Raw genomic sequence first — 14,927 nt, forward strand, 5'->3', positions numbered from 1 at the left:
GCTGTGGAATTGAGCGGTTAACATCTGTAATCAATCATTTTATATAATTTTATATCAATAGGAAAAATTCTCCTTAATTATAATCTCTATAAAGACTCTAAAAGAGAGGGAGAAGTCTCTGCTAAACTTATTTTGTACGACAGTTTTACTCGGAATCATAGGAAGATGATTGGTTGAGAATTTTGACATCTCTAAACCTGATTGTACAAACAATACATCAAAAGGCAATGAAGCCTTTCTGGGATTCACCTCTGGGTGGTGGTTTTCATCACTAGCTACAGTAGTGGAGGTGGAAGAGGAGGTGCAAGTGAAGGTAAATCACATCCAGATTCACTGTGGATGGGCTCAAAAGGCATTTTACATACCATTTGTACTTTAATCTGTCTTTCTCTTGATTATTATATATGTAGAGGATTCTGGAAAATAATATCACCTGATTTCATTGGTCCAAGATTAGATGTCTCTGTGGAAAATGTCATTTCCAGCAGAGCCAAAGAACCAGAAACATTTCAGTCATTTCTGATTGAGATCACAAGTGGAACACCAGAAAATAAAACATAATTGAGAATTGACAGATTTTCTTGTGTAGCTTATTGTCAGTGAATTTTGGTGCTAACTAAAGAAAGGTTTAGAGTGAAAACACCTTCCCAGAATGTGTCTCAGGAAGTGAACTTGGGGATATGGTTTACAGAAAAGTTTCTAAATGTTGCTCTGATATCAAAATTTAAGTTAATGGTATTACGTCTAGATTGAATTCATTCTAGCATATGGTTATTCTTGTGAACTGTCTGGTGCCAAATCTCTCTTTTGCACATGTTCAGTCCTCTTCACTGGCCTTCTCTTCACCCCACCCTCACCATTTTCCATCATACCTACCCCCCCAACCTACCTCCATTCCTCTTTCTCATGCCCTTTATGCTTATCTTCTCACCACTCAACCCGGCTTTAACAGCCTACTCTATGTGTGCCCTCTTAAACGTCACCAGGGATTTGCTACTTACATCATAACATTGTCTTTCTTTTCTGTCTTCATTTAACATCACTGCTCAGCCATAGTTTTACACTCTTGACCACCCCTTCCTTCTTTAGAATCCCCGTCCTTTGAGACCCTTGCAATTATTAGCGAATTGTTAGAACTTTTTAGAATTTCTTATTTCATTTCCTAAAATTCACCATTGTTTTGTCCTCAGCTCTATCACATACATCTTGGTACACATCCAGATCTATGACTGCCTATTATCTTGATGCAAAGAATTCCCAAATACTTATATGCTGATTTGAGCTCAGTATCTGGCACTTTTGAAATCAGCGTGTATTTGTTGAATGAACAAATGAGTGATTGAACAAATGAAGCTCCCTGATGATCCCCAGTCTTGCAGTCCTTTCTGCACTTGATCACTTTCATGACTTGAGTTAGTTTGATGCTGCATAAGGGCTTATGAACTCGCTTGACTACAGGGGGCAGGCTGGTAATGTAGTGCATTGGCCAAAATGTTCAGGTTTTTCCATAACGTTACAGAAAAACCCGAACGAACTTCTTGGCCAACCCAATGTCAATGAGTAAAAATAAGATGAGTAAAACTGGTGGCAAACTAGAAAGACTTATACAATTGAGGAGATCAATTACTGAGCTGCAGCTCATTGCTATGCTGGTTTTTTTCTTTTAAGAAACACAGAAAAAACTGGGTTCTGGAAAAAATATGTGATTTTGTAACTTGATTTTAAAAAAAAAAAGCTCTGCTAGCAAACATTTCTGCAAACGATTTGACCTGTGAGTTGCCATTTTGTGATTTATATCAATAGATATGCCTCTTTAAAACTCTGTAACTAGATTCCAACAAAGGCAGCCTGTTAGTTTTAACCTTGTTATTTGCTTGTTTTGATTATTTTTTGACATTTTAATGTTTTGATATTCTAGTCACTAACCTGTTTTTCACTGTGTGTCTCTATGTTCTTTTTTTGATCTTTTCTTTGAATTTCAATGTTTCACACAAGAAATTCTGACTTTTCACAAATCAGATTGATTTGTTTCACTTGTTTCCCTACAAATAACTTAAAAATGTATGTAACTTTAGGATATAAAGTCTTTTGAGCAACCATATATATCCTTGTGAGTAATAGCTATGCTTCTTTGGAAACCTTATGATTTTTAATCCTTGGAAGACAAATTGTATAGTCAGCATTCTCTGTGTGGACATAACACAGCATTTCAGATTGTTGTTTTCTCACAAATAAAATTTATATGTACTGGGAATTTTTGTTTTATTTCCCTGAGGATGTTCAGCAGATCATTAAAATATTGACAAATTGATAATATTGAAATCAATCCTTGACCATTCTTTTAAAGTTTGAGGGTGCCTAATACTAGTATTGATTAAACACACACAGTATATAATTGAATGACAGAGCTGAAATGTGACCTCAGTAACCAAACTCCAGAACTCCATTATGTAGTTCTGCCTCTAGAATTAACAAGATTCATTTCCTTGTTGGAAGGAGACCGTAGTCATAAATCTAACTATCCTATAATCTATATTATTAACATTCACTAACCAATAGCATCTCATTACTAGAAAAATTTGGTTTATTTATTGCTTTCACTTTTTTTGGTTGACATGAAATGAATTATTCAGTAATGTTGGCTTAAGTGTTATTGTTTTTTCTGTGATAATGGTTTTTCCACACCAGAGAGAGGGCAAAATGTTTTACTCTTTTCAGAAGTACTCCTTCATATACATGAAAACTAAAGTTGTGTTTAGGGGAATTTACTTGAGGTTTAATCCAATAATTCATGAGTCAATCCATCTACACTCTAACATACCATTGCTTCAAGATCTCTACCTGACTTGAAACCATGTAGAATTCATATTGGCATCAGATAATGTCAAATTCTAAGCCAAATACACACCTCGCATCTGTAGTAATGGGAAATAGATAAGCCCAAGTTGAACCTGAGAGAGATGGGATTGAGCTCCCATTGCTCCCTCTCCCTTCCCCTAATGTTTGAGTCTTTAGCACAGCATATGGTTAAGAGTTCCAGCACAGAAGTCAGACTGCCTAGGTTGGGATCTACTCTGTAATTTACAGATTATGAGCCCCTGAGAGGCTCTCCTTTGATCTGAATGGAGATGATGATTGTACCTAACTTTCTGGGTTGTTGTGAGGAATAATCAGGGGGATACTTATAAAGCATTCTGGTGAGTACCTAGAATTTAGATGAGCGCTCAAAAATGTTAGCTGCTATCATCACCACCACCATCATGTTTATTTTTATTTATCATCATCATCATCCCCATTCCCAAGACTGTTCTGCTACTTCTTGACTACAGTTTAGAACACCTGGTATAATTGACATAGCGTTAGATTTTGAATCATCCACTCACTAAGCCAGCCAGTTAATCTCTCTGGGCCTGTTTCTGAATTTGTAAACTGAACCAGTTGAAGTAGATGATCTCTAAGTTTCCTTAGGTCCAAATGCAGCCCTGGGCCACCCTGTTAAATGGTGGCATTTGATAGCAGACCTCTGTCAGCAGGGCCCCTCTCTCCAGAAACTATCCCAGCTGTTGTCTCTCATTCTGAACACCTTGGCCACATGTTAGGCCCTTCCTTGTTAATGCAAAAATGAATAAGCCAAGTCAGTTTGACAGACTTTGGTATTAGAAGTCTGTATTTCCATAGTTTCTCCTCTCACGGGCTGTGATCTGGGCAAGTTAATTAACATTTTTTAACCTGTTTATTTTTTTTAATTAGTAAAATGATAGCACATAAAATATAACAAATACTGGATACAGCATTTTAATATTTTGCAATATTTGAATCTTATTAATACTCATTTATTTATTTGGAAATGAAATATTACAGATACGATTCAAGCCTCTTTCGTATCCTCCCCAAGTACTTTCTCTCCCTCCCACTATCACCATCCTGTCCCTGTACCATAAAGGTAGGAAAGCAAGAATTCAGATCTCTCAGTTGCAAGGCTTGGGTTTCTGTTTCTCTCAGGGAAAACCTCTTTGATGCTTACCTGGGACAACATAGAGAGTTATTTCTAAAGCTTGTGTTTTGTGTGAAGAAATACTCTAGGACTTATAAACGGCTCTGTCCCAGCTGCTTTCTTTATTTTTTTTAACATCTTTATTGGAGTATAAATGCTTTACAATGGTGTGTTAGTTTCTGCTTTATAACAAAGTGAATCAGCTATACATATATGTACATCCCCATATCCCCTTCCTCTTGTGTCTCCCTCCCACCCTTCCTATCCCACCCCTCTAGGTGGTCACAAAGCACCGAGCTGATCTCCCTGTGCTATGCGGCTGCTTCCCACTAGCTATCTGCTTTACATTTGGTAGTGTATATATGTCCATGCCACTCTCTCACTTCGTCCCAGCTTACCCTTCCCCCTCCCCATGTCCTCAAGTCCATTCTCTACATCTGTGTCTTTATTCCTGTCCTGCCCCTACGTAAAAAAAAAAAAAAAAAGGTTCTGAAGAACCTAGGGACAGGCCAGCTGCTGTCTTGATAGGGTCATAGCAGGACTTCTTCACCCGCCCTTCATGAGCTCTCCTGCCAAGCTCCAGCTCATTTCTCTAACCTTAGGACTCCTCTCTATTTCCTGCACCTGAGACTTTTAGGGTTTTTCTTCTTCTGTTTCTTTGTCTTTTGTAGTGAGGATTATAATTAATATGGTTTTAGTGAAGATTATTCTTATGAGGATTATAATGGATTATCTATGTAAAATGTAACAGAATGCCTAGTGGGATTTTTTCCCTGTTGTCCTGGATTTGTGGCTAAGGTCCAAAGCCCAAAATCTGTCAGTACTTAGGGCCAGCTTCTTTTTACACAACTGACTGGGAAGAGCCAGAATTGCTTTATTAGTATCACTCCTTCATCCATAAGATGGGACAAGTAGGGACATCTGAGGTTGGCCTGTTGAGGAGAGCAGTGTTATCAAAAGAAGTAGTTCCCTCAATTCTCTGGTCTCAGCTTGCTTCCTTGTTGAGGATTTACAGATAAACAGGAAATTAAAATAAAGAGTGTGCTACATATTATGGGAGAATCACGGAGTGTCATAGCATCATTATTGTATCTATATGTCATCCCAAAACTTTTTCCTGAATTCCAGACCCAGTTTCCTGTGAGGCAAGTCCACTTAGACATCACTTAGTTACTTCAAATGGCACTAAGACAAAGCTAAATTAATTTTTCTCTCTACCCCCAACCAAGTGTCTTCCTTTCAAGTGATCCCTATCGCACTAAATGTTTCTCAAACCAGACATTTGGAAGTTATCTCTGACTCTTTTCTTTCCTAAAATTCCCTAATCGCTGATAACTAATCCTATTGATTCTACCTTCTAAATAACTCTCAGCATCACCTATGTCTTGCCATTCTCACTGCCACTGTTCTGATTAGTTCTGATTAATGCTCTGTCATCTGGATTTTGCTGTTGGTCCTTCTAATTGGTCATTCTGTGTCCAGTCTTTCTCACCTCTCATCCATTCCACACACTATGATAAGTTCACGGTATTAGTTTCTAGGTGGCCATGATAAATTATCACAAATTGAGTGTCTTAAAACAACAGAAATTATTGTTAAATAATTCTGCAGACTAGAAGTTCAAACTCAAGGTGTCACCGTGGCCATGTGTCCTCTGAAAGCTCTAGGGAAGAATCTGTCCCAGGTCTCTCTCCTGGCTTCTGGAGGCTGCCAACAGTCCTTGATAGGTTTGGCTGGTAGCTTCATCATTCCAATTTCTGTCTCCTTCTTCACATGGCTCTCTCCCCTTTGTTTGTGTCTCTGTATCAAAATCTCTCTCTCCTAATAAGGATACCAGTCATTGCATTTAGGGCCTACCCTATTCCAGTATAACAGCATCTTAAATCAATTATGTCTGCAAAGACCCCATTTCCAAAAAGGTCACGTTCACGGGTCTGGGGGCTTAGGATGTTGACATAGCTTTTGAGGGGAGACACAATTCAATCCATAACTCTCTCTGAAACAACCAACCTCAGATCATTTTCCTTTTCAAAGGCTGTCTGTGGCACTCCTTGTTGTGAGACCTGTTCCCATATTACTACTGCAGTCTCATCACCCATGTGCCTGCTTCGTGATCTGTATTCTAGTTATACTAAGATTTTTTTTATGTCATCATAATCCCCATGATGTATTTTGCTATTAGGCATTTGACAATTGAATCATCTTTTATGATTACAGTTCCTCCTGGCATGGATGAATAACTAAACTCACAACAAGCCCCAAGTGGGATGTGGGAACCTGGGAGTCCAGCACAGCACAGAACCCAAATGTGTAGGCATGTAGAAGCTGACCTGTTGTTCTGTAGGCACTTATGATATGGACATATTCTCTCCTATCTTAACATAAAGATGTCCAGGATACAATACCTCATTGAGCTCTGATGTCAAGGAACTCATCAGAACATTTATGGAAATCATATCTTTGTTTTGAAGAAGCTATATTGCATACAAAATATAATTACACATCCCTCCCCCACTCCACATATTCACAACCCCCTCCCACACACACATCCTGAATTACAGATAGTAGTATGAGAACACCTTTGGCCTAGCCTACACACACACACATGCACACACACACACACACACAAAATGAATTTAATCACCAAAATTTGAGCACGTGCTCTCTGGACTTCTCCAAAGAATAGCTTTACCTGGAATATAAAGTTAGCTGTAGAAAACAATTTTTGTTGTTGTTTGAATTTACTAGATAATCTTGTTAATGCTTTAGTGTGCACTGTAGACTCAGATATATCACTAGAAGTTGATTTAACTTTTATAATTGTCAGTAACTGATCAGTAACCCAAGATACATTAGTTTTAAATACATTAGGAAATTGGTTGTTTTTTTAAAAAATCTGTTAAATTCAAGAGGATTTATAAGAGAGGACTTCTCTTCTGGAGGAAGGCTTTGGGCCTGCTTACCTGAATGACTGTTTATATAAAAGGGATCAGATTTTTGTAGATGGTTAGGGAACATCACAGAGTCTTAGTATTTTTCCATAAAATATTTTCTTTTTCCCTGCTGTCTTAAATACAAGATCATTTCAGTGGTGGAAATTGAGCTACTTACAAAACAATTCAGTCCCTCATTGTTATTCTCCAACATGTCATTCAGACAGATAATTTCCTTCAGGTGCCATAAGATAAGAAAATATAATGTAAATTTGAAAATCTCTTCAAAAACAGATATAAAAATATTTAATTTGAAGCTAATTTCCTTGTTAATGAACTTGGCTGGTATTTTGTGTCTGTCATTTTTATTCTTTCTGAGTCTAAATGATTGCTTCTTAATTTTTCCTTCATACAGTACAGAAGAAAAATGACTTGTTATCAAGCATACTTTGGACAGGCAACAAAGATTTTAATTAGATTCATTGTCATTACACTAATCACTTGTGATGACTGAAAAAATGTTTTAAAACCATCTGAATATTCTTGCCAAAAATTATCTTTGAAGGAACATTTACTAATGTATTCTGATTGAGACTGTATCCACATGAAACAAGCATTTCCAGCTGTATTTGGCTTCACATTGTTCTCATTCCTCATTCATACAATGAAATGGGAGTGGAAGATCTTTCAGAAAATATGCTATGTGATAGTTGTCTCACCCCATGTTCCAGGACATTTCAAGTAGTATTTAAGGGGCTTCAAGTTCACCACCCCTTCCCAGGGCCATGTTCAAATACGTCAATAAATAATCATATAGGTATCCATAATTTAATCAAGCAACAAACAATCAAAAATTGAAAAAGTACCATTTATAATAGCTTTAAAATTATGAAGTAATTGGAGATAAATTTGACAAAAGATGTATAAAACCTGTGTACTGAAAACTATAAAACATTTCCAAGAGAAATGTTGAGATATACTGTATTTGTTACAACATTTTCATGTGTCATAAGACTCAATATTGTTCTCCTCGATTGATCTACACATCCAGTGAAATCCCAGTCAAAATCCCAGCAAGCTTTTTTGTAGAAATTGATTTTAAAATTCATATGGAAATTTAAGGGACCTACAGTAGTCAAAAGACTTTTGAAAAAAAGAAATTTAAAAGATTAAACCTACTAGACTTTGAGACTTATTTTAAAACCACAATACTTAAGGCAGTGTGGTATTGATGTCAAGATAGGCAAACGGATCTATGGAACAGAATAAAGAGTTCCAAAATCAACCACACATATATTGCTGGCTTAGTCAGCTTGGGCTGCCATAACAAAATATCATACAGTGGGTGGCTTCAACAACAGAAGCTTATTTTCTCACAGTTCTGGAGGTTGGAAGTCTGAGATCAGGGTGCCTACATGGTTGGGTTCTGGTGAGGACTCACTTCATGGCTTGCAGATGGCTGCCTTCTTGCTATGTGCTCACATGGCCAGCATGAGCCATTCCTCAGCATGAGCACATGGAGAGAGAGAGTGCAAGCTTTCTGGTGTCACTTCTTATAAGGGCACTAATTCCATCATGAGTGCCCCACCCTTATGACCTCATCTAAACCTAGGTATCTCCCAAAGGCTCCATCTCTAAATACCATCGTACTGGGGATTAGGGCTTCATCATATGAATCGGTGGTAGTGGGGCACACAGTTCAGTCCATAGCATTTGTCAATTGATTCTCAACGGCAGTTCAAAGACAGTTCAGTTAAGAAAGGTCAGCCATTCACCATTTTCCATAAATGGTGTTGAAACAACTAAACATCCGTTAAATTTTTTTAAAAACTTGGCTCTATACCTTGCACCATATACAAAAATTAACTTAAAATGTATCATAGACCTCAATGTGAAACCGTAACTGTAAAATCTTTAGAAAAAAAATGTAGGAGATAAATTTTGTGAACTTTGGTTAGGCAAGAATATATATATATATATACACACACACACACGTACACATATACACACTACCTAAACGTAATCCATAAAAGAAAAAAATATACTTCATTAAAATTATAAAATTCTGTTCTTTTAAAAACACTATCAGGAGTAGGAAAATAAAATGTTTTCTTCACAGACTGAGAGAAAATATTTGCAAAATCATATATACGAAAAAGGCTTGATTGCAGACTATATAAAGAAATCTCAAATCTCAGTAATTAGGAAACAACCCAATTTTTAAATAGGCAAATGATTTGGACAGACATTTCATCAATAAAGAGAAACTGACCACAAATAAGCACATGAACATTTGCTCACCACGATTTGTCATTAAGATAATGCAAATTAAAACCACAATGTACATTGGAATGGCTAAAATTTAGAAGATGGTGGAGAGGATGTGGAACAAGTAGAACTTTCGTATACTGCTGGGAGGGCAGTGACGAAAATGGAACCAACATTTTTGAAAACATTTTCGCAGCTTCTTAAAAAGTTAAACGTATTATGTGCCACATTATTCATCCATCCCATTCCTAGCTATTTATATGAAACCTGAAAGCTTATGTCCATGAAAAGACTTGTCCACAAATGTTCATGACAGCTTTATTTGTAATATCCCCAAACTTGAAACAACCCAAATGTGTGTCAACAGATGAATGGATAAACAAATCATGGTATAGTCTCATACACTGAAGTACTTTTGAGCAATAAAAACAGTGAAGTATTGACATTCAACAACATAGAAGCATATCAGAGTAATTGTGATGAGTGAAATAAACCAGTTAAAAAAAGAGTACATACTGTGTGCTTCCATTTATATAAAATCTAGAAAATGCCAACTGATCTATAGTGACAGAAAGCAGGTCAGATTTTACCTAGGGAAGAGGAAAGACCCTTGCCTTCTCCAAGAGGAAATGGGTGTTTCCAAGCTGTTGACTTAATTCCCTACTTCAGCCTTTTCTGAACGATAGTCATTGAAAGTATGGATTTATACATCTAGGTAAATAAGTTTAATACTAAGTAAAGAAATAATATACAAAATAAAGTGTATATTTTACATAAAGTGTTTATTAATGTACTGCTTAAAGTCATCTGAAGCAGCAGTGATCCTCACATTCCACATTAGGAAATGTAAACTATTTATTAAGACAGTTAAACCAGTATGCCTATATGTAACTACAGTACGTTATGCTACAAGATTTTAAATTTAAACAGCATGCACTTTAATGTTGCTCTCTTAAATTTGTCTAGTCACTCTTATCAAAAATGTATTGTTTACTGTTTGATGCTGAGGTGTTTAAAGGTAAATAAGACTGATTTCCTGCCCTCCAAGATACTGTGCCAAATACTCTTACCTACGTTATTCTGTTTCATACTCACAGCAATCATTATTAGCCCCATTCTGCATGTGGGAAAACTGAGGCTCAGTGAGGTTAAGTGACCTGCACAAAGTCAGAGAGCTAAGTCAGCAGGAAGCTAGGGTTCAAACTCAAGTCCCTTTGGTCCCATGATATATTGCCTTTTCAGTTGACCATACTGCAGTTACATGCAACAGTGACCAGGTGGGGACAGAATGGACATCCTAGGGAGTTCTCAGTGCTTGAGAGTTTAATTTTATTACTGTTGCCCTTTCCTATCCAAATTAGGTATAACAACAGTACCCAGGAGAAAAGCATATAGCTGCTTTTTTTTTTTTCTATTTTCTCATAGGTCATACTCTCCTGAGATACCCAAGACATTTGTCCTCTACCAATCCCCATGATTTAGATGATTGAGGCTCACTTAGCATAAAAATACTTGTGGTTTCATCTTGGCGGAAAGCTCTAGTTTTCCATTGCCAATGGAAATGATTTTAGAGCAAATGGACCTATCCATCACCCTTCTTTTCCCTTTAAGTGGCTGTAGAACCATTTCTAAAACTATCCCACAACACAGATCTGTGGGTATTAAGAGTTTATCCTATAAGGTGTAATGACTGCCCTCCTGTTTTCCAAAATATTCCTGAGTGTTTGAGCTTAGTGATGCCCTCAGCATCAGTAGACGACAGTTGCCTGCTACCCAGATGGCTGACTGCCTCTCTCACTGTCTACTTAACATTTTTGCTGCAAACCTGCTCCCCATATGGGGAAACATGTTGGTTTGAAAGCAACATTTTCCACAAACATTCCTTAACAAGAATACAGGTTTTCTGCCGCCCCCATCCATATGTATTTTTTCCCTTAGAAACATGGATTTGCTATCCTGGAGAAATGGATTTTTTTTTTTTTTTTTTTACTTTAAGGCTTTTGAATTTATGTTACCAAACACAAATAGTCAAGAATTGTAAAACATGTGCCTGATGTTAACTTTTAAATTTGTGAATTTTAAAATTATGAACTTTTAATATCATATATTTTTCTTAATATATGGGGGGAAATAAAAGGTATGTTTCTTTATTTTTAAACCTACCTCAGAATAATCAGAATTTGAAATGATAGAAAATAATGGGTTTTAGAACCTTTGCTACTGACTATAAGCAATTGATATTTTGTATCTCTCTTAACTTCCTACATCCACAATCCATATACTACTATGTGGTAACATACGCTCTCCGTCGCTATGTGCACCTCATGAGCTCTGAAGATAAGCCAGCTGTCACACATATGAGACTACAATAGACCATATTTATTTTTATTAATTTCCATTTTAACTGGTATTTTTATTCAAAAGAAGACTGGATAAATTATTCTGTCACCAGCCACAACAAATTTCATTAATTTTCCATTTGCTAAAGTAGAGTGAGTAATTAAGAATTGGAATATGTCTTACAATTTCTCCTTCTAGCAATGTCTAAATATCCTGAAAAGAGTTGCTTAGCCAAATGATTTTATTTAAAGTAGCAAGACTATATGTTTGTAGAAATGGGAAATAACTTTGATTGATGAGATATTTTATATTTATAGATTTTATTATTCATTTCAAGATTCAGAGAGTGGATCATGGATCTGTGGGTCTCCCCTAAGAACAGAGTTGGTTACGCTTATAGGCAAATACTATGACTGAGCAGTCTTGACTAGCTTTTTTCTTTCTTTCTCTCAAATGTATTATTTTCCCTTCAAACCAGTTACTCTGTTAAGAATACCGCATTTCCCTAGTCACCCAGGTGTGAAAGTTAAAGACAAACTCTGAAAGCCCCACCCCACCTCCTTGACATGACATAGCTCTCCCTCCATATTTTGACACCAAATTTTATGGACTATTTTTCCACAGTATTTCTCACATTTATTCCTTTCTCTCTTTTATCAATTTTCCTACCATAATTCAGATCTTTTCTTTACCTGTAACTGATGCTATTGGATTTGTTTTCTCATTCATCATATCCTAATATATCACAAACACCACAACACTGGCCAGGCAAATAGGATCCTTACTCTGTCCTGAGCTTTAGCTGTTCCCATTCTGGTCTTTCTCTGCCATACCTCTTTCCAAAGGAAAAGGAGTCTTCAGGGTCAGGGGAATGTGCCCACCTGGAGCATAAGCATCCCCTTCTAGGCCATTCTTTAAGGGAGCAGGATAAGGGAGATGGGGTGGTAGGGTAAAAAGACATGTATACTTTTTTTTAAGTTGAAACATAGTTGATGTACCATACTAGTATTTTAGTTTTAGAGGTACTAAACAGTGATTTGACATTTGCATACATTATGAAATGATCACCACAGTAAGTCTAGTAACCATTTGTCCCCATAGAAACTTATAACAATATTATTAACTATATTCCTTATGCTGTATATTATATCTCTATGGATTATTTATTTTATAGCTGGAGGTTTGTACCTCTTAATTCCCTTAACCTATTTCACCTCCCACTCCCCTCTCCTCTGGCAACTACCCATTTGTTCTCTGTATCTATGAGTCTGTTTTTGTTTTGTTTTGTTTGTTTGTATTGTTTTTAGATTCCACATGTAAGTAAGATCATATGGTATTTGTCATTCTCTCTCTGACTTATTTCACTTAGCCTAATACCCTCAGATTGATCCATGTTGTTGCAAATGGCAAGATTTCATTCTTTTTATGTCTGAGTAATATTCCATTTTATGTATATACCACATCTTCTTTGTCCATTCATCTATCAAAGGACACAGGTTGCTTCCATATCTTGGCTACTATAAATAATGCTGCAGTGAACATTGGGGTTCATATGTCTTTTCAATTAGTGTTTTTGTTTTCTTTAGGTAAATACCCAGAAATGAAATTGCTGGATCATATGGCAGTTCCACTTTTTTTTTTCTTTTTTCTTTTTTTCTTTCTATTTTTAATTTTTTGAGGAAACTCCATACTGTTTTCCACAATAATTTTACCAATTTACATTCCCAACAGTACATGAGCGTTCCCTTTTTTCTACATCCTCATGAACACTTATTTATTGTCTTTTAATGATTACCATTTTTGTAGGTATGAGATGTTCACTCATGGTTTTCATTTGCATTTCCCTGATGATTCGTGATGTTGAGCATCTGTTCATGTGTCTTTTGGCCATGTATATGTCCTCTTTGGAGAAAATGTCTATTCAGGTCCTCTGACCATTTTTTCGTTGAATTGTTTTCTTTTTGATGCTGAGTTGTATGAGTTCTTAGAATATTTTGGATATTAACACATTAGATATATCATTTACGAACATCTTCTCCTATTCAGTAGGCTACCTTTTCATTTTTGAATTTTATTTATTTTTTTATACAGCAGGTTCTTATTAGTTATCAATTTTATACACATCAGTGTATACATGTCAATCCCAGTCGCCCACTTCATCACACCACCACCCCAACCCTGCCACAGCTTTCCCCCCTTGGTGTCCATTCGTTTGTTCTCTACATCTGTGTCTCAATTTCTGCCCTGCAAACCGTTCATCTGTGCCATTTTTCTAGGTTCCACATATATGTGTTAATATACGATGTTTGTTTTTCTCTTTCTGACTTACTTCACTATGTATGACAGTCTCTAGATCCATCCACGTCTCAACAAATGACCCAATTTCGTTCCTTTTTATGGCTTAGTAATTTTCCATTGTATATATGTGCCACATCTTCTTTATCTATTCATCTATCGATGGGCATTTAGGTTGCTTCCATGACCTGGCTATTGTAAATAGTGCTGCAATGAATATTGAGGTGCATGTGTCTTTTTGAATTATGGGTTTCTCTGGGTATATGCCCAGTAGTGGGATTGCTAGGTCATATGATAATTCTATTTTTAGTTTCTTAAGGAACCTCCATACTGTTCTCCATAGTGGCTGTATCAATTTACATTCCCACCAACAGTGTGAGAGGGTTCCCCTTTCTCCACACCCTCTCCAGCATTTGTTGTTTGTAGATTTTCTGATGATGCCCATTCTAACTGGTGTGAGGTGATACCTCATTGTAGTTTTGATTTGCGTTTCTCTAATAATTAGTGATGTTGAGCAGCTTTTCATGTGCTTCTTGGCCATCTGTATGTCTTGTTTGGAGAAATGTCTGTTTAGGTCTTCTGCCCATTTTTGGATTGGGTTGTTTGTTTTTTTAATATTGAGCTGCATGAGCTGTTTATATATTTTGGAGATTAATCCTATGTCCGTTGATTCACTTGCAAATATTTTCTCCCATTCTGAGGGTTGTCTTTTCATCTTGTTTATGGTTTCCATTGCTGTGCAAAAGCTTTTAAGTTTCATTAGGTCCCATTTGTTAATTTTTGTTTTTATTTCCATTACTCTAGGAGGTGGACCAAAAAAGATCTTGCTGTGATTTATGTCAAAGAGTGTTCTTCCTATGTTTTCCTCTAAGAGTTTGATAGTGTCCGATCTTACATTTAGATCTCTAATCCATTTTGAGTTTATTTTTGTATATTGTGTTAAGGAGTGTTCTAATTTCATTCTTTTACATGTAGCTGTCCAGTTCTCCCAGCACCACTTACTGAAGAGACTGTCTTTTCTCCATTGTATATGCTTGCCTCCTTTGTCATAGATAAGTTGACCATAGGTGTGTGGGTTTATCTCTGGGCTTTCTATC

General features: G+C 36.5%; 1 protein-coding gene across 2 annotated transcripts in view; it reads left to right on the plus strand.

Moving 5' to 3' along the window:
• PRKG1 (protein kinase cGMP-dependent 1) overlaps positions 1 to 14,927 on the plus strand; it is a 1,231,494-nt gene that overhangs the window by 1,020,774 nt on the left and 195,793 nt on the right. The gene's annotated exons all lie outside the window — the stretch shown is intronic.

The sequence above is a fragment of the Balaenoptera physalus genome, assembly GCF_965194825.1.
Source record: "Balaenoptera physalus genome assembly, chromosome: 14".
NCBI lineage: Eukaryota > Metazoa > Chordata > Mammalia > Artiodactyla > Balaenopteridae > Balaenoptera > Balaenoptera physalus.